General features: G+C 51.1%; 1 protein-coding gene across 4 annotated transcripts in view; it reads left to right on the top strand.

Annotated features, from left to right (window-relative positions):
* Window positions 1-24,855, top strand: part of LOC142583379 (uncharacterized) — a 179,551-nt gene that overhangs the window by 108,844 nt on the left and 45,852 nt on the right. Inside the window, exon 1 of one of the 4 annotated variants that reach the window (XM_075693811.1) lies at window positions 11,504-11,892. The exons of the other annotated variants lie outside the window; for them this stretch is intronic. The gene's annotated coding sequence lies outside the window, so the exon portion shown is untranslated. Of the gene's footprint in view, window positions 1-11,503; window positions 11,893-24,855 lie in introns of those variants that run through there. 4 annotated transcript variants of the gene reach the window in all.

Raw genomic sequence — 24,855 nt, 5'->3', positions numbered from 1 at the left:
CATGTCGGCATGAAGCGCCCAACCTCCAATTGCAATTCGTTAGGAATGGTCACCCGGGCGAGCGGACGACGAGGAAGAGGAGGGTAGATGCCCACTCTCGTTCGCCCCCCCCCCCTCCTCCTCACTGCTGGGCAGCAGTCGCGGAAGCAGCCGACGCTAATTTTGCGTTTTGCGTGGTGTTTCCCGCCTGTTCGTAACCTATTCGCTGTTCTCGCAAGAACGAAACTTTGGGGGTGTTCGTGACACACAAACACTCCCGCGGTTAGGCCACTGAGTGTGGCGGGGCTGTATGTTCGCCTTTTACGCTCTCTCTCTCTTTCTTTCTTTATCTCCTTGCACGCGTTCTTTTAATGCGTCAGCACAGTACAGACCACTTGGCGGGTCCATAAAATCGAGGTGTCGATGCGTTTCGAGCAGCGGGTGTGGATGTGGATTGCAGGCGAGGGAGGATGAGATCAGAGTGAAAAGGTGATGAATTCTGTGCGGGAACATCATAGTACGGGTCTGGAAGGATTGAACAAACCCATGACAATGGAATATATATATATAATCATGTCACTGTTTTGTTTATTTTACACGAGCACGCGCCCCCTCCTCAGGTGTGCAGCTCGATCAGCAGCTTGCCAGGATGAAACCGCCGCTTTCTTATCGTCACACCTCGGTGTCGCCGTAGTGGCCGGCTCTTGCCTCGTTGTCGTGCCACTCGCTTTTCTTCTTTTCTGTAGCGTTCCTTGCGGTCGTCACATCCGCGCTGACGCAGTGCGCATGCCCCCCCCCCCCCCCCCCTTCCGCCGCTGTGCGCGGCTTTGCGTGCGGCGCTGTCGCTTTTCGATCTCGCTCGCCCTCTCTGCCTTTGCGGCCTTGCGAGGCCTTAGCACGGCGCGATTACGCGCGATGATGGCGCGCGTTCAACGCCTTCGTGGTCGATCGAAGCTCGCGTCCGCGCGCCTTGAACTGTCAGCGCGCACACTGAACTGTCAAGGCTACGGCGATGCCCTGCACCGCGGAGAGGCGGTGTAAGGTCGGCGCGGGAGGAGGAGGAGGAGAGAGCGGCCACATACAGTCTGCCGTGACGCGACGCGGAAAGAGCGCACTGTTTTTCGTGCAGGTGCGCCTCTGCACTCGTGAACGGAGGGGGAGGGCTGCGGTCGGCAGCTGGCCTGTGGGGACCCTATGGCTGCGGTCACCCGACGACCTCACTGGCCATTTCTGCATTTGCCTTCCGCCGGTTAAGCAATCGGTGCATACTGGAGCGAAACGCCAACGCATTTCTCTTCGGAAAGAAAAGGGGGAGAAAAAAAAAGAAAGCAATGTGTCCCCGCGTTTCCGTTGTGCATTGCGGCGGGGGCTAGCGTTAACGAATCAGGAAGCCGGCTGCGTCGACCGCATTCTTTAACGTGCACCTAAGTATAAATGTAAGCCCGTTTCACCTCCACCGAAATGCGGCCCCATGCAGCCGGGAATCGAACCGGCGACATCTAGGCCGGAAGCAACGCCGTATCCGACTGAGATGTGTACACCGCGGCCGGTTGCGCATTCATCGTGGCCAGCCAACGTTTAAGTGAGACAGGAAGGCGCCGTATCCTTACTGCGGCAGGTTGCTTTTGGATTTTTGAGCGGCGAGCGGCCAAGTGATGGCATGGTGACCGCTGTGACGTTCTCGTTGCGGGCCTGCGCCTCGTGATCGCTTCGCTGCGTTCGGAATCGGCGCCCGCAGCGGGAGGTGCTCGGCGCAACGCGGTCATTTCGCGAGCACAGCTGCCACAACTGTTTATCCTTGCGTGCTGCACTCGGAAACGGTCGTCGACAATTTGACTCCAAGATTTTCACTCGCCTCGCAACCCGCGCGACGGATTACGGAAATCAAATGAACAGCTGGCTCCGTTGCGGAGATGATTGACGAGCGCGCTCCGAATCTCCTCTCTCTCCCTCTCTCTGTATGAGGACCGTAAAACGCCATCAACGCGACAACGTACTGCCAACGTGGAGAAAAAAAAAAAAAAAGGATCTCGGCGAACCAGAGAGCGCACAAAAAGTTCCGCACAAGGCGTCATTCGGACGTAACGGCGGTTCGTGCGGCTGTTTCTTATAAAGCTGCCAAGCTTGCGAGGACTTCACTGGTGCGTCTGCTCGGGTATGCCGTATGTGCAGTGACGATGGACGAGGATCTCCTTCCAGAAGGCGCTTTCGAATCGCAGTTATCACGCTCCGCTGCGCCTTTACCCGCCGTGCTGCGCGTCTGAAACGGCGGCGTCTGCTTCGGATTAGCCCCCGCGCAAACTTTCGGGGCGCCGATCTCGGATGCCGGTCGTCTGTCCGCGCAGCTTGGCTTTCTCGCGCCGCCAAGTGCCGCCTCTCGGTTCTGAATGACCGCGCACGCGCGCGCCAGACAGACAGGCTGTAATGACACGCGTTTGCGCAAGCCTTGGCAGTTGTGCGGGGAGAGGCCCTCCCTTGGCGAGCGTGCTTTGCCTTTCGCGAGGGGCGAGAATTGGAGCAGTTCGGTGCGAGGGGGGGCAACAATGCAAGTTCTGCTCCAACGGCGCTGCGTCGATGAAGAAAATGAGTGGGACGACGACGTGTCCGCATGGTTGCGTGTGTGCCGGCCTGACTGGCGTGCTCCGATCGGCGGGCCATTTCGCCGGCGCGCTACAGCGGCCACGAACAAAGGCGCTCGCTCGAGCACCGCCCGCTCTGCACGTGCCCGAGGTGCCTTGGCGCCTTCTTCCCTCGCTGCGCTCGACACGCGGAAAGGAACAACGAGACTTTGGGCACACTGCGGCTTTCTCTAAATGTCGTGAAAGGATATTTGCGCTTACCGCTGCTTGGTTCTTGCTATTTTCGCAGAAAGATCGCGTCTTATGGTCTGGAGCGGTCGATGTAGCACTTGGCAGTGTGACCTGCCTGATCTTCTTTCTAATTGGGCTTTAGTTTACGTCGTCGGATGCACACCTGAGCGAGTGATCGAAACTAATCTCGGAAGGCCATGCTTTTCCGAATTGCAGACAACAGAGGTGACATAATCGCCACGTTCACTTTCTGCGAGCGGCACAGATTAAGTTCTTTTCTTGACAAACCAGACAAGTAACAGTGCCGAGAGAAAGAGGGGGGGGGGTGAAATACTGATTGGCTACTCTGCACAGGGATATGGGGTAAGGGCAGAAAAGGTGATAAAACACAACAGGACACATTAGTTCCTTTACTTACTTATCAGTTTCTTTGCTTTTAAAACGCGTACTAGCTGTCTTAAAGCAGTTCGGGCTGATGTCGGCTGCGACCAGGGCTCAAGAATTCTAGTTGCCATAAGGCGGTGGTTGTGGTGCCGAGGAAATTTTTTTGTTTCTCTATCAAGCGTTCGGTTGAACGATCCGGACCGTAAAATGCGATTTTTCTTTCGACTAATTTGGGCAAGAAGCACAACATTGGTAATTACAAAATCTGAGCAAGGCGGATCCGTGCCAACGACAGGAAAATTATGTGTAACAGTATATGTTGTCAGTTAGGTAAGCAGAGGAATGTGATCAGCAATTTTGAAGTTGTGATAACGGCAGCAGAGCAGCCCTGTGGTAAACGCGCAGTCTATGCGCAGATCAATTTAAATTGGGGATCGCTTGGTGTCGTACAGCTACCGCTGAAGGTGGCCTTGCGACCATCCGCTCACGTCCTCTCTGCGCTTTGAGACCTCTGAGGCATTTAATTTAATTGATGAACGGGGTTTTATGTCCCCAAAGCAGTCGGTGACCTTCCTGGCCGTTCTCCCGTGCTCGTTGCTGGCATTAAAGACCCAGAGCGGCACACCTCGCAAATGTGGAGCACATTTATTTATTAATGCGGAAGCATTATGCGGCTCGTGAAGCGGGAAATCCGGTGGCGTGGCCGGAGACGACACAAACAGTCCCGTGGTCGCTAAAAGGACGCGCGCTCGTCGTCTTCCACAGCTGGCTCCGTTGCCGCTCGTCGTGCCAGCGTCCCCAGACTGCCCCTCCCTCTTTGTGTAGGCGCTGACGGCACTGGCCCGCTGTCAGTCGGTGCGGTAATTTCGGCGAGTTATGTCGTGCGCTTCGATGGACGAACCTTCGACTTCTCAGTCAGTACCTGTGCCCGGTTCCTTCGGACGTCCACGCAAGTAAACGGACGAGGCCGAGATACGTGATGCGATAAATGATGCAAGGCAACGTGAAAACAGCTCCATTACGTGTCGCAAAATGAGCTGTCATCGGGAAGACGTCGCAACGCTTTCGCATTCAACAACGCGGGGATGCCTAAGTGCCCTTGACCTTTTTTTTTTCTCAACATTGATGTCTTCAGTCAAATTATTAGGGTTTCCTACTTTCCACTTCTTAACAGAAAACCTCGAAAATACGTTCACCGGTAGAAAATTTGCCAAGTCGGTAAAAAGCAAAAGCATCGACATGGGGTCGTTTTTTGAGCTAGAATCACTTCCTCTGCGCGGGCGTAGTTCAATGCTCTCTTTGCAGCCTCTGCACTCATCTCAGCGCCGAAAAACGACAAATTGTCGTCGTCAGTTGACCTCGAGCATAGCGCTGTTCTATCTGCAAGGACATTGCAGAAGCACGGCGGATAGAAACTCGCGCTATAATTTTGCACCAGAAATACCACCTGATACGCTCCCTTCGGCTGCGCTGTCCTTTTCGCCCCAAAATCACTTCTCCGTCGGGACACACGCGCCATGAATCCCTTCGTGTAAGCTCTTACCCGTAATGTTTTGCAGGGGGGAGTTACACAGGCTGGAGTAGCCCTTACACCTTTTGTCACGCGAGCCTGCGGTTCAACACCCGAAGTGTGTCCAGTAAGTGTGCTCCGGGTTCTGCAGTGATCACGTTCGCCACCTGTTTCTGGCTCCGCCCAGCAGCGAGCGCTACTCGAGAGATTTTAAGAGCTGCCAAGCTACGAACGGATCAGACAGTTATATGCTCTGGCTCGTGGACGATAACTTCGCCAAGATACCGCTACATTTTTCTACATAAGAAAGCGTGTGCCTCGGAGCTATTATTATTTTATTTATTATTTATTTTATTCTGAGCTTTTAAGTAAACATCTATGCCGCACGGCAATCTTTACAACAGAAGAAGGAGAAGAAGATGACACTTATTCTATCCTATAGGAAGCCGCTTGCAGGCACGTCCTTTGGGCTCAAGCCCTAAGGACGTGTCTCGGTCTTCCGAGGTGTGCGTCTACAGCGGCAACGATTGTCATAGCTCGAGATCACCCAATATCAACGTACTTGGTAACCGACGCTCTCAGAGCGCATATTCGCCACGTTGCCCGACTACCTTCCCACTATCTTGCCGCTCTACCCGCAGAAAGGCCACACGCAACTATCAGTCGTATAACTGTTGCCAATCGTACCTCATTGCCATCGAACTGCATGCCTGGAGCAAGACCATCACCACCTTTATGGCGCCTGCACAGACCTGAAATACGCTTCACCATCCCAGGAATCACGAAGAAGGCTAACATGCCGTCGTTTGCCCTGAAGCAGGCCACATTAACACTTTTACATGAGGTCCACAGTGGCCGCGTACACGTTTACATCGATGGCTCAGTCACATCTGCAAGTTCAGCTGCTGCTGTGGTAATACCAACAAGATCCGTCAAAATACAGCTAAAACGTCACATGTATCATCAACGACAGTTGCTGAAGTGGTAGCCTTGCGTGCGTCTCTTCATTTCATTCAGGAGGAACCACCCCATGCATGGTCAGTCTTCTGTGACTATAAGGCAGCCCTACAGAGTGTACTCTCAGCACTGCGCCATGGATCACATGAACAGCTCGTCGCAGAGATCAGAGAAGTACACCATCGCATAGTTGACGAAGGACACGATATCATATATCAGTGGTTGCCTAGTCATTGTGGCATACATGGCAATGATCGAGCAGACGCAGCTGCCCGATCTGCCCATGACGGCGTCAACTGCGTTGCCATTCCTCTTTCGAGAGCCGACGCAGCGAAAAAACTTGCCGTACTTGCAACGACCTGACATTAGCTCAGTGGAATTCATCCGATTTCACAAGTGCACACCTTCATACCCTGGGCCCTAATTTACAACTCCGTATTCCGCCCGAGCTTCCATGACGCGACTGCCCCCTTCTAGTTCGTCTATGGCTTGCAGTAGCATTTTCAAATGCGTACTCCTTTCTTATCGGAATGTCCAACAGCCCACTTTGTGACTTCTCCGGGTGCAACGAAACAATCGCGCACCTTCTTTGTCAGTGCTCTCGTTTCAACCAGCAAAGAGCAGTCCTTTCAGCCACCCTAGACAAACTGGACAAGCGCCTAATGACAGAAAACAATATCCTTGGAAACTGGCCTACGCGAACATCAGCGCGATCGGCTATAAAGGCGCTGCTGCGGTATTTAAAAGACACTGGACTTTCTGACAGATTGTGACCTCACCGGCCACCTTGCACGCCGCGAAAATTCGCTAATATCCAACATTGGAAGGAGGACGCATGGCTGGCGTTATAGGGCGTGGCATAGAGAGAGATGAATGAGGTGCGAAAGGCAGGGAGGTTAGCCGGAAGATCGAGTTTGCTACCCTGCATTAGGGAATGGTAGACGGAAAGAGTGCGTGGTAAAGTCTGGCGAAGAAGTCGTCCACGCGTATATCATCATGTTCGTGCCATCTAGCGTCGTCCGATTGGGCGGTTCGATCCCATACTGCGCTGCGCGCGCGAGTAGTCCAGTGGCGAGCTATAATGTAACAGGGCGCACCGAGTTCGTTACTTGGATAGCGATTGCTCGCAACCCGGATTTGAATTTCACATATCTCGATATAAGCAACGAGTGTACATTTTCCCGCAGAGCACCTAGACTAATTTAAAAAAAAATTAATACCAGGTATCTGTTTTTAGCCACCACGACTTCTTTGGTATGTTCCCTATGGCTCGAGTGGGTAATCAGCCTGTCAAGTGTGAGAGACATTCAGGCGTACGTTCCCATCACAAGATGATTTACCTCGTCCCAAAAAAGGCTGTTACGATAAGCCTGGACATCGACCTGTCTAGTGTGAGAAGCGTTCAAGCGGGCGTCCCCAAGTCGACATAATTGCCCTCTTCTCCGAAACAGCATCATCCGTTTTATTCCCTGAGCAGGCACAAGGGGAAGGACGAAGGGAAGAAAATCCGAAGGGCAGGAGCTCGTCGACGACAGAACCTGACGAAAGCAGTAATACTTCCACGGGCTGCCCAAGAAGACGTCGCGACCACAAGACCGCAAAGGGTTATTTAAGTCCGTCCTGGCGTTCGTGTTAATCAGAACCGCTCGAGACTCGGATAAGAGTCACAAGCATTTACCAATGAAGTGAATACAATATTCTCTGTCTTTTTTTTTTTTTCATCATCACGATGCCCGGTTTAGTCGTGGTTTCCCAATTCTTGCGGTGCAGACCCACCTCACCCGGTAGAGATCGTATCAGTACTTGCAACGTCTTGGAAACACCATTGCAGAGTTCTTGCATGGAGCCAAGCGACAGTGAAGAAAAAAATAAAAGCACCGAGGAAATTGATTTTTCTTATTAAACAGTGTTATTGAACTGGTACAATTCCGCGTAAGGGTTAAATTGCCGACGTACTTCATATTCCATAGTATATGGAAAAAGGAAAGTGGAAGAAGCTGCAAGTTGCCGCCGGTAGGTGGCGCCGCAGCCCGCAAATCTTGGCTGAAATAATCTCACGGGTGGCGGCAGTGGAAAGGAAACCTGCCATGAGTAACTACTTAAGAGGAAAAAACGAAATCAGGAAAGAAACCATTTATGATAACTCAAAGGGAAGCTCATTATTTTTCGAAGCGAGATTGGGATGCTAAGAACACGCACCTATAAAGCGAAATATACGAAGGAAGAAGAAGCATGTGCTTAGCTAGGGAAGCGACGGAGCATGTTTTATTAGAATGTGAAGACGTCTACCCAGCGGTCGATTTAGGCACCACTGGCCTCCTTGAGGCCCTTGGGTTCGGCGGGAGCAGTGGTAAAGCAAACATGTCCATAATAGGCATTAGTAAGAGGCGATTGGAGGATTGGTGGAAGAAAAGTAGGGAAACGACAACAGACGGAGACGTACAAAAGCACAGTTCGCAATAGGGGATCAGAAAATTTGGGCGTCGTAGGTCATAGTGTTCCTTTTTTTTTCTTTTTTCATTGCTTAACCTAGGTAGGACATTAGGCAGTATAATAGCAAGAGCTTGGTGGCGCAACCCACCGCCCCGTTCCAAAGGGGACGCTCATAACATCCATCCATCCATCTATCCTTGGACACGGGCGCAGCCGCGTCGACGACGGAATCGTGCCTTTAATTGCGCAACTGGCTTTGCGATGAACAGCTGTGCCTGTTCCCCGTCGGCTGCCGCGCCCTTCTGTGGGATGTCGCCACGCGCTCGCACTCTACTTTTCGTGTCGAGCGTATATGGATCGGTAACGCGCATGACTTCGGCCGCTGCGTAAAGCTCTCTCTCTACGTTGGCTGTGACCGGAGTTGCTCTGTTTCGGTTGCAACGCCCCGCGGTTCTTACGAACGCCATCCTCTCTCCGCTCTTCTCCCTGGCAACTGGTCGGTGGGTTGGCGAGTTAATGCTTAAGTCGCTAATGTCCCACAGTGAAAGACGCCGTAGTGAAGGGCTCCGAAATAGTTAGACGCCTGGCCGTTCTTCAACGTGCAGAGTAATACCACAAGCGCGGCACACGAGTTTTTCTTTTTTGCATTGCGAACCCATCGGAATTCCACCGACAGGACCCGCGCACCCGGCAGTACAACGCCACAACCACTGCGGCGGGCCAACGACTAGGCGATGATGCTGCAAGCAGCAAACGTTTTAACAACAACCACGAGCGCATGCATGCGTCAGCAAGCTCAACTCGGCACTGTGTTTACCGGCGTCTTTGAACTAACGCGACGTCGCGAGCTTTTATTTGCCTTCCATCAGAGTCAGAGCTAGCGAGGTGACCTCTGCGAGACACCTTCTATAGTATACCGGAGGTGCATCATAGGGAGTGTTTAACACGAGCGAGCCCAATTTGTGCTCGCTGGGCAACGAAAAGGGCGTCGTTGTGCAGTTCTCGCGTTTCTTTCGAGCGCGGCGCCACACGGCTGGTGCCGTGCCGTTCCACGTTTTCCGCACGTGCGTCTTGCCGAGCCTATTGACGTCGTCGAGCCGCGTGCAAGCGCATCACGCTTCGCCACATCGGCGGCGCTGCAGCAGCGGTAGTAAAGCCCGAGCAGCAGCACGCAAGCGCCCGGCCGCCAGTCGTGCGCTCTTGGTCGGGAGCCCGAGGCTGATGACGCACGCCCGCCAAGGAGTGATGGCAATTGCAGCAGCGCAACTGGCAGCTGCGTCGTCTGCTGCTGCTGCACGCCAGCTCGTGCAGAAGGGAACGCGAAGCCGCCGCCGCCTGCACGCCATCGCGCGCGCGCGCGCACACACACACACACACACTGCTTTCTTCTTTTCTTACCTCTGCGAGAAGCGTGCGTGCTCGCGCGCGTGCTCAGCGCCGGCAGCAGCAGCAGCGAGTCAGAAATAGCGAAGAGACAAAGAAAGCGACGGCGGCGAGGCGCTAGGAAACGAAATAGAACTGGACCGCTTCCATCTTTTCTCCCACTCGCCGCTTTCTCTCTCGCCTGTCTTTGATCCCAACCACGGACGGCATCCTACCCGCCCCTACGTACACACACACTACTGCTGTTTGCGTCTTCGCAGCGGTTCCTGTGCACGTGATTGCGCGGAAAATGAGCTGCCGAATCGGCGGCCGCGCGGAGATCCGTTCGGGCTAAACGTTCTTGCACCGTCTAGCGCGATTGCACCCCCCCCCCCCCGCCTTCTTTTTTTTTTTTTTATTACGTTATCCCTGGTCCTTTCTTTCAACTTCCTGCCGACCGCCGCTTTCTAAGTCCGAGGCCGTTTCTTGCTGTTCGTCCTGTGGTTTTCCGTAGCACCGGTGGCACTCTCTCCGCATTTGCTTCCACCGTTTCGGTATCAGCGAACTGTGCAACCTTTAGGGCGCACGAAAAAAAAAATAATGTCGCTAGCGTGGGTGGAATGACGCGCGCAAGCGAGGAGACTGAGGCGAGGAAAAAAAAATAGAAGGTGAAGCTTCGGTCAAGGAAGGCAGCTCGGACGATAAAATGCCGAAAGAGGAGGCTGGAAAGCGAGCGATGCGGAGCTGTTCCTCGCGCGCTTCCTTTGGGGAGACGTTGATGATCGCCCTTCGCGGCCACGTCCAAGGGCGGTCGTCGGTTGGGCAGCGCCGGGCCGATCGGAACTGCCAGGACGGGGGGAAGGGAACCTGCCGTCGCCGTGCCGCTGATGATGATGATGGCGACGAGCGGCGCGGCCATGCTTCCACAGAGAAACGAAAAAAAAAAAAAAGTAAAAGAAACCGCGGGTGCCAGCAAGTCCCTGACTCTTTGGAGCGGGGAGGGAGGCGGTTTAGAATTGTTCTACTCTGCCTACTTTCTCTCACTTCGGCTTCGCCATGTCTTCGGTCGGCTAGCATTTTTTCTTTTCTCTGTCGGGTCCCCTCTCTTTAGCAAGAGACTCGCTGCTCCTCAAGCACGTTCGTCGGTCTCCGCTAGCCGCCTTACTTTTTTTTTTTCCTCGCCTCTCTCGCGTTCTTGTTTTCGCCCAATTTCTTTTTTCTTCCCCACTGGTCCTGTCCACCTCCGAAGCGCGCTTCGTTTTGTTTTTTCGCCGATGGACGGTCGCCTGCGCCTCTTTTTATTTCTTCTTTCCGATACGTGGCGCGGTGGTGGCTCTTTCTTGGTCCCTTCTTGTTTTTATTTCTCCGCATCGGTTCCCCACGGTCTTCTTTTGCACGTCCCTCTTCTGGCAGCGGTGTTTTTATTAGCTGCGCTTCTTTTTGCGCCTCTCCGGAGCCGAGAGCAGCTCGCGTTGGGTCCTCCCGTTCTTTTTTTCTCTCGGCTCTTTTTCTTTCCTTCTCTTTTCGGGGGTCTTCACGCGCCAGTGTACGTGCGTGTGCGCGCGCGCGCGCTGTTATTGCGTGCGTGCTTCTTTTCGGATTTCGTTCGAAGCCGCGCTGTGTGAGCGCTCGGCGTTCCTTCGCCGCCGGTGGATTCCCTCCTTTTTTTTTTATCGCACGTTTCTGCTGCTGCTGCTGCGGCAGCTCGCGCGCGCGCGCTCGCGCTCTCGCGTTCTCTCTGGCTGTCGTCCGCGTCTCTCTTCTTGCCTCACATTTTCTCTCTCCCACTTTTTTCTTTCTTTTTATCTCCACCGCCGGGCTCTCTGTTTTTAGTCGCCATACTCGTTTCTCTGCTTAACTTTTTTTATTTTTTTCTCTTACCCTGTCGCTCAGGGGAAAAAGAAAGAAAAAAAAAGCCAGCTATAGCGGCGAGTGCCCGCTAACGCTTCTATAGCTCGCGCCGCGCGCTGGCTCGGCGTGCTGCGGCAGCAGCAGCTTTTCTTTTTTTTTTCTTCTTCGTCTCTCTTTCGCGCCGCGTGCTTTTATCTTTCTTTCTTTTCGCTTTCTCTCCCGTGCCAGTCGGCGGGCGTGCGTGCTGCTGCGCGTGTTGTGCGAGCTGCGTCGCTCGTTCTGCAGCACGCAGTAGTTAGGAGGACGTGGCAAGCACTCGCAAGCGCGTTCCTCCCGTCTCGGCGCTCGCGGCAGCAGCAGCAGCAAACCGTCGCCGCTGCTGGCCGAGCCGGGAGTCGACCGGTGCACCGTGTCGTGTTGTGTGCGCTCGACGCCGGCTCTCTCGGCCGCTGTGGCCGCCGCGTCTTGTGCCTCGCCGACGACGACGCGCTCGGTCCGAGCCGGCGCTTGTGTTGTAGTACGCCGTGCATGTGGGGGAAGTTGTGCCCCGTTTCCAGTCGCCGCCGGACCGACTTCCCACCGATGTCGTCGGAATGCGACGGCGAGGTAAGCGCTCCGTGACTTTCACCATTCGTTAAAAAAAAAAAAGCGCGTTTCGTCCCACTAACTTTTAAAAAGTCACTTTTGCGCTAGCGTAAGAAAAAAAGAAAATCCGTGCGCGCGCGAGGAAGCTTTCTCCCGAGGACGCGCGACGGTAGCGACCCGACCCGTCTGAATGGGAAACTAGGCGTGGGAATACGAAAGTAGGGGGCGCGCCGCCGAATGTGGACCGAGATTGAAGAAGGGCGCCGGCTCCGCGTGAAAAGCAAAAATGGGGGGCAAGAAATAAGGGTTGCGCTTTCGCCCGTCTCTGTTTGCTGTTTCGCCCCTTTCAAGGCGAACGGGAAAAGTAAACGCAAGGTTAGGAAAGGGAGCCGCTTTGAATGTGGCGACGCGTAAACGTATTTTATCGCTCCCCGGCGCGGGCGCGCGGTTTTGAGGGCGTTTTATTTTTCTCTATTGACTCTCCTCGTCGTTACGGGCCCGCTTTTTTTTTTTTGCTGCGAGACATCTCGGGCGGCTTATGAATTTGTTGACGGCGCTATAAATCGCTCGCGGTAGCAGCTCCTCCGCTCGTGGAAATTGGCCGGCTTTAGTAGTGGGCGTGGCCAGGCGCGATGTTTGCGGTAATGAATATGTAGCCGTGCACAGTCGGCGCTTTCGGCAGTTGCGTAAGGCGTGATTTGTCGCTTCTGATTGTGCGCATTTTTTTTTTTCTTTACGTAGCTGCGAAGGCGCGATCGTACGAAAAAGGGCCAATGCAGAAGACGAGGAACTGCGCTGAAACAGCTACTGCTTTACGCGAGTTCGCTCGTTTCGGCATCGCAGTTTGACCGTTGTTTATGCCTCATTTTATTGCTGCTTCCGTTTCTTTAGAAAAACGGTGTGGTTGTGTTTTCGCACGTATTTTCGGTAAACAAGTGCAAGTAAGGTCTATAGTCTGGGATTACTTCTGTTAGCGAGTATGTTCCTCAGCAGGAAGCGCGCGTGACGGCCGTTCCCTTCGTTCCGTGTTTGTTTCCGCCTAAACGTTCTCCATACATGCCCTATTCGCTGAAAAGTAACTCGAGATGTGTTGGCAAATAATGCTCCTGTAGTGCCACAAAGGCCGCGGCGAAAGAAGCTTGACAAGAAAGGAGAGATCGCGCACTAGCTCGCCGTGACTGTCACGCATTTTGATGGCATCTGCCGGTAAGTGTACATATAACATAACGATGGACTACAGAACACTCTGAAAGAGCAAGAATGCGGAACTTATCAAGTTTCAAGAGAGGTGACAACTGGGCTAGTCGGTGCATCTCAACGTATTACAACAGACGCAAACTACACGATACGGGGAAAGGGACAGCACACAGGTCAGCGCTGTTTTTTTTTTTTTTTTTTTTGTAATGATCGCGTTTCGAGAACTTTCACCCAGATAGGCGCAAGGGCCAGAATACTTGTATTGTGTGAGCTCGAGAAAGCGCCAGGGACCGCGTCGATCGGGCATCTCTATTGTCAGCAACCCGTTATCGGTGATGGAAGTGCGGCGCCATTTGCGACAAGCTGCGCCGTGAAGGGATGAATCCCGCTGCATGCTGCGCAGAATTGTCGCTTATGGCAGGTACCCCGCGCCAGGCCTGAGCCAACCCGCACCTGCTCCGAATTGGAAATGCATCGAGCCACCCTTCTTCGCGACTCACCCTCGCACGCTTTCGATCACAACTACGGCATGCAGACCGTTTTATTCAGGGCGCCGCCGGATGGATGGATGGAAGGTAGGAGCGCCCCCTTTGAAACGGGGTGATGGCAGTGTCACCATGCTCAGCCGCCATTTTGTGATCGCAGCGCCGTCTATCCTGCGGCGCCATGCTGGTATGTGGCATCGCGCTGGAGGGTGCACGGCTAACGTGCTGTTGATGACGAGTGGAAAGCTTTCAAGCTTTCCCGAAAGGTGTCAACAAGCTGTTTGGATTGGGAGGCTTCTTAGCGTGTCGTCACTAAGCTTTTAGCTTCGACGCAATATCAAACGGCGACGGGCCTAGACGCGCTGCCGCAACTCTGCCCACGACCGGAATAGGGGGCGGGTCATGTCTCAACATTGTCGATGCGTAACGTATAATGCAACTTGTTATTAGTGTACGTCTAGCCTTGAACTTTATTAATGTATTACTCGATCAGGCGACAACAGTCAAGTGTCTCCATGTGTCATGCGATGTGCCGCACCAGCGTACATCCCAATGCAGGTAACTGCGTAGCTCGGAAGAAACACGTTTTGCCAGCTTTTGTGCTCCTAAAATTTTCGCGGTATGATTTTCTAAACATTGTTTATCTGGCATTCGGGCATCAAGCTTTACAATATAAAGAACTGTAAGATAACTCGATCGAAAGGGCTGTTAACATGAATAAAATGGGCTGATAGTGGCCGCGAATATGCCACGATCAACCAGACGCACGCGACGCGTTGAGATATTATGCGCACTCTTGGGTCTCGAATGGTGCCTGTGCGTGCAAGGCCACCTCGTCTGCTCGAGGCGGCTGAAAAAGAACTGCTATTCTTTGCAACGGCAACTTTATTTTCTGCAGTAATAGAGCGCGCGATGAGCGGTGCCGACAGCTTGTCGGCGAGATTCGGAAGCACGGGAGAGCCCATATGAACTAGGGCTGGCCGGCACACGGTAGGCGTGGCTTTGGGGACAGAACGAAAAAGTACACACCTCCATTTCTTAGTCGACATGTACTGTTTTCATTATACGACCTCGGTCAACTTCCACCAGAACTTTGGTTTCCAAGCATGGTATTCCTGAAACTTGTTTGAACAGAAAAAGTTCAATGTGCGTGCACGAAGAAATAGTTAACTTCATCTATTCGCTGTAGTTGACCGACTCGAATACGCACGTTTCTTTTATATCCCAGTTTGATAATGGCTGCCCAGTTCGTCGCCGAGCGCTCTCTGGGAACAACTTGCAAACACACACGCAATGGCATCGGGTCCTTTCTGTTTATGCTGGCAATGCAAAGCAGATGCTTTTCTGCTATCGCAGCGACGGTGTCCGTGAAGTCGCCGCGGCTGAAGATGCACTTCAAGCTTGCTTCCAAAAGTTATTTTCGCAGCCGAATACAGCAGAGCGGTAGCCCGTCGGCCTTGAGTCCTCTTACATCTCAGAAATCCCAGACAGAACACGTTGGAATCGCCCTAACTGGAAATAAAACCGCTACCTTTGCAAGCTGCCGCTGGGAGAAAACGGAATCCGCACATACCAGTGCGAGGGGGAGAGCGGCGCGGCGCGCTCGTTCGAGGCTACGTTCCTCCTCGCCGATAAAGCGGTCTATAGACCTAACCATGTTTGCAAACGGCAGGCACCGTCGATGTATTCTATAGTTTTCCAGGCCCTACACTCTTAAGCAAAATTACACCATTTTGCTACACAATAATCATCTGTCTTATCCGCATTTCCTTTCTTTAACGCTGCGAGCCCGGTACTTCCCTGTAACGAACCGCATGCGCGTTATGAGCATGACATAGCATCCCAACAGGAAAGTAGTGGGTGCGGCGTTTTCAAATAAGGAGACGCAAGCACGGCAGATGACGATTATTGTTGTGTGGCAGATATACACCCCGAAGGGTGCACCTTTGTCTACACTCTTAAGCAAAATTACACCCTTTTGCCACACAACAATAATCGTCATCTGTCTTGTCCGCATTTCCTTTCTTTAACGCTGCGAGCCCGGTACTTTCCAGTAACGAACTGCATGCGCGTTATCAGCATGACATCGCATTCCCGACACGAATGTAGCGGGCGCGGCGTTTTCAAGAAAGGAAACGCAAGAGAGATGACGATTATTGATGTGTGGCAAATATACACCCCAAAGCGTGCAAAGTTTTCCTAGAGTGCACGCTTCATCATCATCAGCAGCAGCAGCAGTAGCCTGGTTACGCCCTGTGCAGGGCAAATGCCTCTCCCATACTTCTCCAACCGGGGTAGTTGGGTCCCTGCAAACTTCTTAATCTCATCCGCCCACCTAACTTTCTGCCGGACCCTGCTACGCTTTCCTTCCTTTGGAATCCAGTCCGTAACCCTTAATGACCATCGGTTATCTTCCCTCCTCATTACATGTCCTGCCCATGCCCATTTCTTTTTCTTGATTTCAACTAAGATGTCATTAACTCGCGTTTGTTCCCTCACCCAATCTGCTTTTTTCTTATCCCTTAACGTTACACCTATCATTCTTCTTTCCATAGCTCGTTGCGTCGTCCTCAATTTAAGTAGAACCCTTTTCGTAAGCCTCCAGGTTTCTGCCCCGTACGTGAGTACTGGTAAGACACAGCTGTTATACACTTTTCTCTTGAGGGATAATGGCAACCTGCTGTTCATGATCTGAGAATGCCTGCCAAACGCACCCCATCCCATTCTTAATCTTGTTTCAGTCTCATGATGTGGATCCGCAGTCACAACCTATCCTAAGTAGATGTATACTTCCAGTGCTTCGCTACCTATCGTAAACTGCTATTCTCTTCCAAGACTGTAAAACATTACTTTAGTTTTCTGCAAATTAATTTTTAGACCCATCATTCTGCTTTGCCTCTTCAGGTCAGTGAGCATGCATTGCAGTTGGTCCCCTGAATTACTAAGCAAGGCAATATCATCAGCGAATCGCAAATTACTAAGGTATTCTCAACTAACTCTTATGCCCAGTTCTTCCCAATCCAGGTCTCTGAATACTTCGTGCAAACACGCTGTGAATAGCATTGGCGAGATCGTATCTCCCTGCCTGACGCCTTTCTTTATTGGGATTTTGTTGCTTCCTTTGTGGAGGACTACGGTGGCTGTGGAGCCGCTATAGGTGTCTTTCAGTATTTGTACATACGGCTCGTCTACACCCTGATTCTGTAATGTCTCTATGACTTCTGAGGTTTCGACTGAATCAAACGCTTTCTCGTAATCAATGAAAGCTATATATAAGGGTTGGTTATATTTCGCACATTTCTCTATCACCTGTGATAGAGAAACAGTGACAGTGTGAGCAGGGTCTATTGTTGAGTAGTCTTTACGGAATCCTGCCTGGTCCTTTGGCTGACGGAAGTCTAAGGTGTTCCTGATTCTATTTGCAATTACTTTAGTAAATACTTTGTAGGCAGCGGACAGTAAGCTGATCGGTCTATAATTTTTCAAGTCTTTGGCGTCCCCTTTCTTATGGATTAGGATTATGTTAGCGTTCTTCCAAGATTCCGGTACGCTCGAAGTCATGAGGCATTGCGTATACAGGGCGGCCAATTTTTCTGGAACAATCTGCCCACCATCCTTCAACAAATCTGCTGTTGCCTGATCCTCTCCAGCTGCCTTCTCCCTTTACATAGCTCCCAAGGCTTTATTTACTTCTTCCGGCGTTACTTGTGGGATTTCAAATTCCCCTTGACTATTCTCGCTTCCATTATCGTGGTGGGTGCCACTGGTACTGTACAAATCTCTATAGAACTCCTCAGCCACTTGAACTATCTCATCCATATTGGTAATGATATTGCCGGCTGTGGTCTCTTAACGCATACATCTGATTCTTGCCTATTCCTAGTTTCTTCTTCACTGCTTTTAGGCATCCTCCGTTCCTGAGAACATGTATGTTCAATTCTATCCATATTATACTTCCTTATGTCAGCTGTATTACGTTTGTTGATCAACTTCGAAAGCTCTGCCAGTTCTATTCTAGCTGTAGGGTTAGAGGCTTTCATACATTGGCGTTTCTTGATCAGATCTTTCTTCTCCTGCGATAGCTTACTGGCGTCCTGTCTAGCGGAGTTAACACCGACTTCTAATGCATACTCCTTAATGATGCCCACAAGATGGTCGTTCATATTGTCAACATTAAGGTCCTCTTCCTGAGTTAAAGACGATTACCTGTTCAGTAGAATTCCTCTATTTTCCCTCTTACCGCGAACTCATTGATCGGCTTCTTATGTACCAGTTTCTTCCGTTCCATCCTCAGGTCTAGGCTAATTCGAGTTCTTACCATCCTATGGTCCCTGCAGCACACCTTGCCGAGCACGTCCACATCTTCTATGATGCCAAGGTTAGCGCAGAGTGTAAAGTCTATTTCATTTCTAGTCTCGCCATTCGGGCTCCTCCACGTCCACTTTCGGCTATCCCGCTTGGGGAAGAAGGTATTCATTATCCACATATTATTCAGTTCTGAAACTCAACTAACTCTTCCCTGCTATTCCTAGAGCCTATGCCATATTCCCCCACTGACTTGTCTCCAGCTTGCTTCTTGCCTACCCTGGCATTGAAGTCGCCCATCAGTATAGTGTATTGTGTTTTGACTTTACCCATCGCCGATTCCACGTCTTCATCGAAGCTTTCGACTTCCTGGTCATCATGACTGGGTGTAGGGGCCTAGACCTGTCCGACCTTGAGCTTGTACCTCTTAAGTTTCACAACAAGACCTGCCACCCTCTCGTTAATGCTATAGAATTCCTGTATGTTGCCAGCTATATCCTTATTAATTAGGAATCCGACTCCTAGTTCTCGTCTCTCCGCTAAGCCCCGGTAGCACAGGACGTGCCCGCCTTTCAGCACTGTATATGTTTATTTTGGCCTGCTAACTTCACTGAGCCCTATTATATCCCATTTACTGCCCTCTAATTCATCCAATAGTACTGCTAGACTCCCCTCACTAGATAACGTTCTAGCGTTACACGTTGCCAGGTTCAGATTCCAATGGCGGCCTGTCCGGAACCAGGCATTCTTAGCACTGTAGGGGTTGAGGAGGACTTCGGGTTGAAAACTTGGGAGGTTTATTTACATTATTTACAGTGAGAGTCAATTAACAGCCTTACAGTCATTACGGGCCGGCAACAACTCGGACGCTGCGGCCCGTGGCAAGAAGCTCGAAAGAGATGAATCAAGGAATGCTCTCTTGCTGCTCCCGGTCTGTGTCTTTTTAAGCCCTTCGGTGTCTTGAAGACACGGCACGTTCGGCCAATGGGCGAGCCCGCTCAGGTGACGCCATTTTCGGCCAATGGGCGAGCCCGCTCAGGTGTCTCATTTTCGGCCAATGGTAGGCGCCCGTGCGATTGTCACACCCAGCGAAGAGAGTCGCTGCTTGGTCCCCAATTGTCCAAGGGCTTACTTCTCTCTCCGGTCTTGCCTTGCTGACTTGTAATGCGCCGTCACAATAGGCGGATTGTGGCGACGCTGCCAGGTTTTCACGGCGCATTACAGCCGTCTTGCTTCGGGACCCACTTTACCTGCAACAGTCCAGGCTCTCGCTTCACTTTTGGGAAGAGTCAAGCAGTGAATAGCTCCACCTGCGGCATACGAGGTGGGGGACGCCAACTTGTTTGTACGTGCCGCGCCTCGGGAATGTGGTACCCGTGCGTCTGCGCTCCTTAATTAGCTGTGGTGCGATTCGATGTGGTCTGCTGAACTCGAAGGAGGCTCAGGAAAAGGTCCCGTATCTAACAGCACCCTCTGCTGCGTCGCAGGTCTGACCGCCGCCATTGTCAGTTGCTTCGCAGCTGCTGGGGACTGAGGGCCGGGGTTTGATTGTTGTGTTCATATGGGGGTTGCGGCCAAGAACTGCACCAGGGTGGCCAATCCTGCTCTGGTGAGGGAGTGCGTTACCGATTCTGGTCACCGGGATCAGGCCACACTCCAGGCCTGTGTATGCAATTTATCAAGACGCGGATTGTTTTTAACGCGATAGCGTTAAGGAGCTCGTGTCGCAGAAAAGCCGGTGTCGTCGGTGTCGGTGTCGGCGTCCGCGGCGTTGGCCGTGAGCGATAAATCCCAGCAAGCACTTTATGAATAAAAAACAACTTGCAAGATGGGCTGGGTGGGAATCGAACCAGGGTCTCCGGAGTGTGAGACGGAGACGTTACCACTGAGCCACGAGTTCGATGCTTCAAAGCGGTACAAAAGCGCCTCTAGTGAACGCGGTGTTGCCTTAGAAACGAGCTGTTTCTAAGGCTCAGGCGTGCGTCGCTTGCTCAGGCGCACATTTCGTTGTCGCGCCGAACGCTGCGTTGCTCGACGCTCACCGCGTCCGATGCGGGGCGCGTAGTCGCTGCGCCGTAGCCCATTGTCCCTTTGGCGGATCGACGGGAACGCTGTCGCGTTCCACTCTTGAAGGCGAAGCTTAAGCGTCCTCCAATTTTTTTTTAATCCGGTGGAAAATTGCGCGGCACCGGGATTCGAACCACGGTCCTCTTGTACGCGAGGCGGATGTTGTGCCTCTACGCCACCGCTGCGCCCTTATTCTTAGACAAAGGTACACCCTTTAGGGTGTATATTTGCCGCACGACAATTGTAATCTCTCTTGCGTTTCCTTTCTCGAAAACACTGCGCTCGTATACGTTCCTGTCGAGAATGTTGTGTCAAACTGATAACGCGCAAGCTGTTCGTGACTGGGAAGTGCCAGGCTGGCTGCGTTAAAGAAAGGAAACGCGGACAAGACAGAGGGCGGTTATTGTTGTGGGACAAGATAAGCCCCAAAGGGTGTAATTTTGCTTGAGCAAGCTTTAGCTCGGGTGCTCCTATCTAAATACATTTAAAAGGAGAATTCGTTTTTCTCGGCAACCACTGCACAAAATTTCATGAGGTTTGTGGCATTTAAAAGAATAACTTAGTCTAGTGACTGTTGTTTTTGAATTTTTTATTTAGATCCTCAAATATTTATTAAATGTTGGCAAAAATTGAAAATTTTCAGAAAACGAAACTATCAAGTTTGCAACTGCGTAACTCAGCAAGGAAAATTGATATCACATTTCTGTGAAATGCATCTGATAGTACATCTAAAGCGGACAAAATTGATATGTTTCACATGAATCTAGAAAAATGCAGTAATATGTAAATACAGCTTTTGCAGAACCCTTGTACACAACGTAACAAATTCACATAAGATCTAAATTGACGTATCCAATTTGTCCACTTTAAGTGATCTAATGGATGCCGTTTACAGAACCACGATATCTTTTCTTGATGCCGAGTAATTAATTTATAAACGGCGTACGTCTATTTTTTTTTTCGATCTTTCGAATTCTTGAAAATAGTTCTGACAAAATTCAAGCCTTAAATCGAAGTTCCGCTTCCAACAGCACTAGAATTTACCTTTCTCTTTCAAATACAACAAATTTCATCCAAATCGGTCCAAGGGTTATCTCAGAAAAGCGTTTGCGCGTTTTACATGTATATGAATAGGCCGCGTCGGAGTTGGGCCCGAGCTAGAGCTTCCTTTTAAGAGTTTACGTCGCCATCGCGTAAGTTCCGCCCACATTCAGCGCCCCGCCGCTTGTGCTTCTTTTCTTTTTTCAGAGTAGGGGGGGGGGGAGGTGCCGAAGCCACGATTTGATTGTATGAGGCACGCGGTAGTGTGGAACTCCGCATTAATTTCGACGTGCGCCCAATGCGCGTTCTTGCATTTCGCCCCCATTGAAGTACGGCCGATGGTGAGGACCTCGCTGACCGCCGCAATAATGACGACCGACGGCGGCTGCGAACTGGCCGCAGCTCGTCGTAGTGCGCTCATTTTGGAGAACACGATTATTAACGTGCACTTACATGAACCAGTTTTCTCGTACTTGTCGGTACGAATGGCAAACGAAACGTGGTACTTGCAGGCCACCCGAGCCGCCTCGCTGATCGGTGTCCGCGAGAGGAAATGCCGTCGGATGGGGACTGACGATCGCGATGCAGTTAAGGTTTAGCACTACAGGCGCTGCTTTACGAAACACTCGCACGTTTGACATAATGTTGTTCTATTAGGTACTGCTTCCCGTGAAAAACAAACTTGGACAGATTTCTACGTCGCCGTGAGGCACAAAGCGATCGCCAACAGGCTGGGTGACGTGCACGGGACCGGCGTGGTGCCGGCCCCCATACGGCGACGCCGGTTTCGGCGCCGTCTCAGCCGTCGGATCTCTGCACCGGCTGTCCACGAGACGGCGCGTCGGGTTTGCGAGATAACAAAAACCTGCACTCGCACCTTTCGCGTTTTATTGCGCGCGCGGAAAAGGCGCGTTGATGGCACACACACTGCAATTTACGTATAGCTGTGACCGTGCTGTCTGCGTACGTGAACGTGTGATAGGCTATCTACACTGCAGGTGGCTCAATTCCTTGAGGTGAAAATAAATTACTTATTAAATTTATATTGAAATGCAGAAATAACTGTGGAATAAAGTTTGCGCTTCGTCTTCTTACATAATAACGATGAAATGCAACATCAAGTTGAAGAAAAAATGCTTGCATCTTAGTGTGGTACATACCGAATGCAATATTTCAGAAAGTACTAACTTATACAGAGCTCCCTCTTTGCACCAGAGCAGTAAATTACTGCTCCAAAGCATTATTTTCTTGCTCCAAACAGCATTTCCTTTTCTGCTCCGAAAGCATATATTTCTGCTCCAAACTGCCATTTTTTCTGCTCCAAAATATCAAGTGCCGCTTACATCACTGCATTATCCTTCGAAACCTACTATGTATCCTCACATCCTGTCCTCTCTGCAACGCCCCACGTGACATTTGGAATATCGCAATAAATAAATAAACACGAACACATATTTTCAATTTCGTTACGTCACGCGGCCGTACGAGTGCTAGGTGTTTTGGTGCGAAATTCAGAAAATATGAGTGAGCTTAATTTGAACTTCTAATAATCGACGTATTTTGGCGAAATTGACAAAAATGCTGTTTTAAGGAGTGCCTTTTCATTCTAAACTGGTCAAGTGTGTCCCTTTAAAATGCCCATAAGGCTGCCTCTGTGCCCGCCTTCCAGTTTCGATAAACGGTTGCGAAAGATGCGTGCAACCGCGAGCAGAAAGACAGCCGCTCGAGCTTCAGCGCTCCACGCCATCAGTCGCGAGTATTCGACCACGGAGCGAGAGAAGGAAAGGAAGGAAAGAGAAAAGCAGAAGGCAGGGAGGTTCTGACCCGAACCACGCGCGGTTGGCTGCGCTACACCGGGGGCGATGGGGACAACACCGTGTGCACCTCGGTTTAAAGGGCGACTAAGGTGATACACTAAACTAGTCTCGACTGATATGCGTTCTTTCAAAACTCTGTTCCCGTTAATATTGCGGTGATAGGTTGATTATTAGAAGGCGAACGCCAAAGTTGTTTCTTCCTTTTCTTTAATTTTAATTTTCGGCTTACTATAGCCGAGTCTCTTCTCGCGGTAAGAGTGAGGTTTACTAGTATTGTAGATGCGCAATTTACTAATACAGCTCCGATCATTTCTCTATTTACTGTTCCGCTCTGAGAATGCTACGTATCGGCAACACGCGAACGTCCAGTCACATCGCTCGTTGCCAGAGAAGTCACTATCTGTACAGTCAGTCCACGCGTCTACACGAAAATCAAGTCACTACGGTCACTATACGAAAAAGGAAAAGGAAAAAAAAAATTCCCGCGGGGCGAATATCGAAGGGCATCGCCACGACTAGCTCGTGCAAAAACACCGACGGCAACCTTTGCCGAAAGAGCCTCCGTGCAGTGCCAGCGAGTGCCCAACAACGGGGCAACCTCGGGCCCTGGCGGCGTTCAGCGGACTGCCAGCGTAAAGGCAGCCGCGTATACGGGTGGCTAAGGGGTGGCCCATTTTGAGATCGGGTGAGCACTAAATGTAGCACACACTTATCTCGCCCGACCTGTGCGCGTTGTTCGAGTTTCGTTAATAGTGAATCTGGCGAATCGAGTCTGCTCGCTGCAGCCTTTGAGGAGAGTCGTCTCCCCCGGGAAGGCGACCTCCACGCTCCGGCATTGTGTGTTTAGCCATCTTGGCGCAAAGAGAAAGCGATGATGTGATCGAGTTCAGGAACTCCACCTAATTAGCAGATTCGAAGAGCAAGTTTGTTCCGTTCGCAACTCAGTGTTCGTGCGCGGTAAGACTTATGTCGGTGTCGCAAAAGTTCTGTTAGAGAGCAGTTAATTACTCATTGTTTCCCATGTCGCGGAAAAGGCTGTTTAAGTATCGCTGTGGGCCTCCTGGCAGGCATGAGAAGATGGTACAGTTTGCATTGAAATGAAAAAAAAAAAGTGGGGCGGGGGTGAATAAACAATAAAAATACTCTACATCGAAGTTGAAACTGGCCCCGACATGCAGCCCAAAGAACTGCTTTTCGTGACGTCACTCGTGACGTCAGAACAAGCACGCGCAGCGGGAACGGGAGCGCTAGTATTGAGGCAGTGCGTTCGGTTGCACCACTCCTCTTTATTCCTTCTTTTTTTTTGGAAACCGAGGCAAGAGTGGTGTGTACATGCACGATTGCATACTCTTTTCCTTCGAGGGAATAAAAAGAATGAAAGCATAATAAAAAAGGCGAACATTTTCTTGTACGCAAGTCGTTACAAATAAATACGATGACGCCACACATTTGCAGACTATATGAAAGGCGTAAAAACAAAAAAAGACATTAGAATACGCAACAGAAACTTGACTGCAAAAAGAGAGGTAGAAAAAGAAAAACGAACATTGTTTTATGTAGGTGAGGTAGCTGCCGAAACAGCACCGCCACGAAAGAAGTTGGACATGTGCAAAAGTTTCTGAAAAGAAGAGCTCTGCATACCTCGTTTAAAGACCGTTTCGCAAATGTCGGCAGTATATATACCGCTGCTAATCCTGTGTTGACGTCACCATTGCCAATTACAAGGTGGCCAGTGAAAATTATCCGTTCGAGGTCATGCACGTATCGGTAATGCGGCACGCCAATTTAAAAATTATTTTCCGAAAAACAGCGCGCAACTGAACTCTTAGTCGTGCCGCTTTGCGCACGCGATGAGATGCGCATGCGACCAAATGAGAGCGCACAGGGCAAATTCATTTGTGCGACTTTAACAAGTCGCATAAATCCTGCGGCGAACGAGAAGCCAGTGGCGCTTTGTACGCACGCATTTTACGGCGCACTAAGAACGCGTGAAAGAGCTGGATCATTCCGCAACGCGCACTCGTCGACCGCAGTTCATGCATGGTGCAGTTTTCAGTTCTTTTGTCACCAAT

Source organism: Dermacentor variabilis, chromosome 5 (assembly GCF_050947875.1).
Source record: "Dermacentor variabilis isolate Ectoservices chromosome 5, ASM5094787v1, whole genome shotgun sequence".
Lineage (NCBI taxonomy): Eukaryota > Metazoa > Arthropoda > Arachnida > Ixodida > Ixodidae > Dermacentor > Dermacentor variabilis.
Note: the sequence above shows the minus strand (reverse complement) of the source record. Positions and strands in the feature narration are given on the sequence as shown.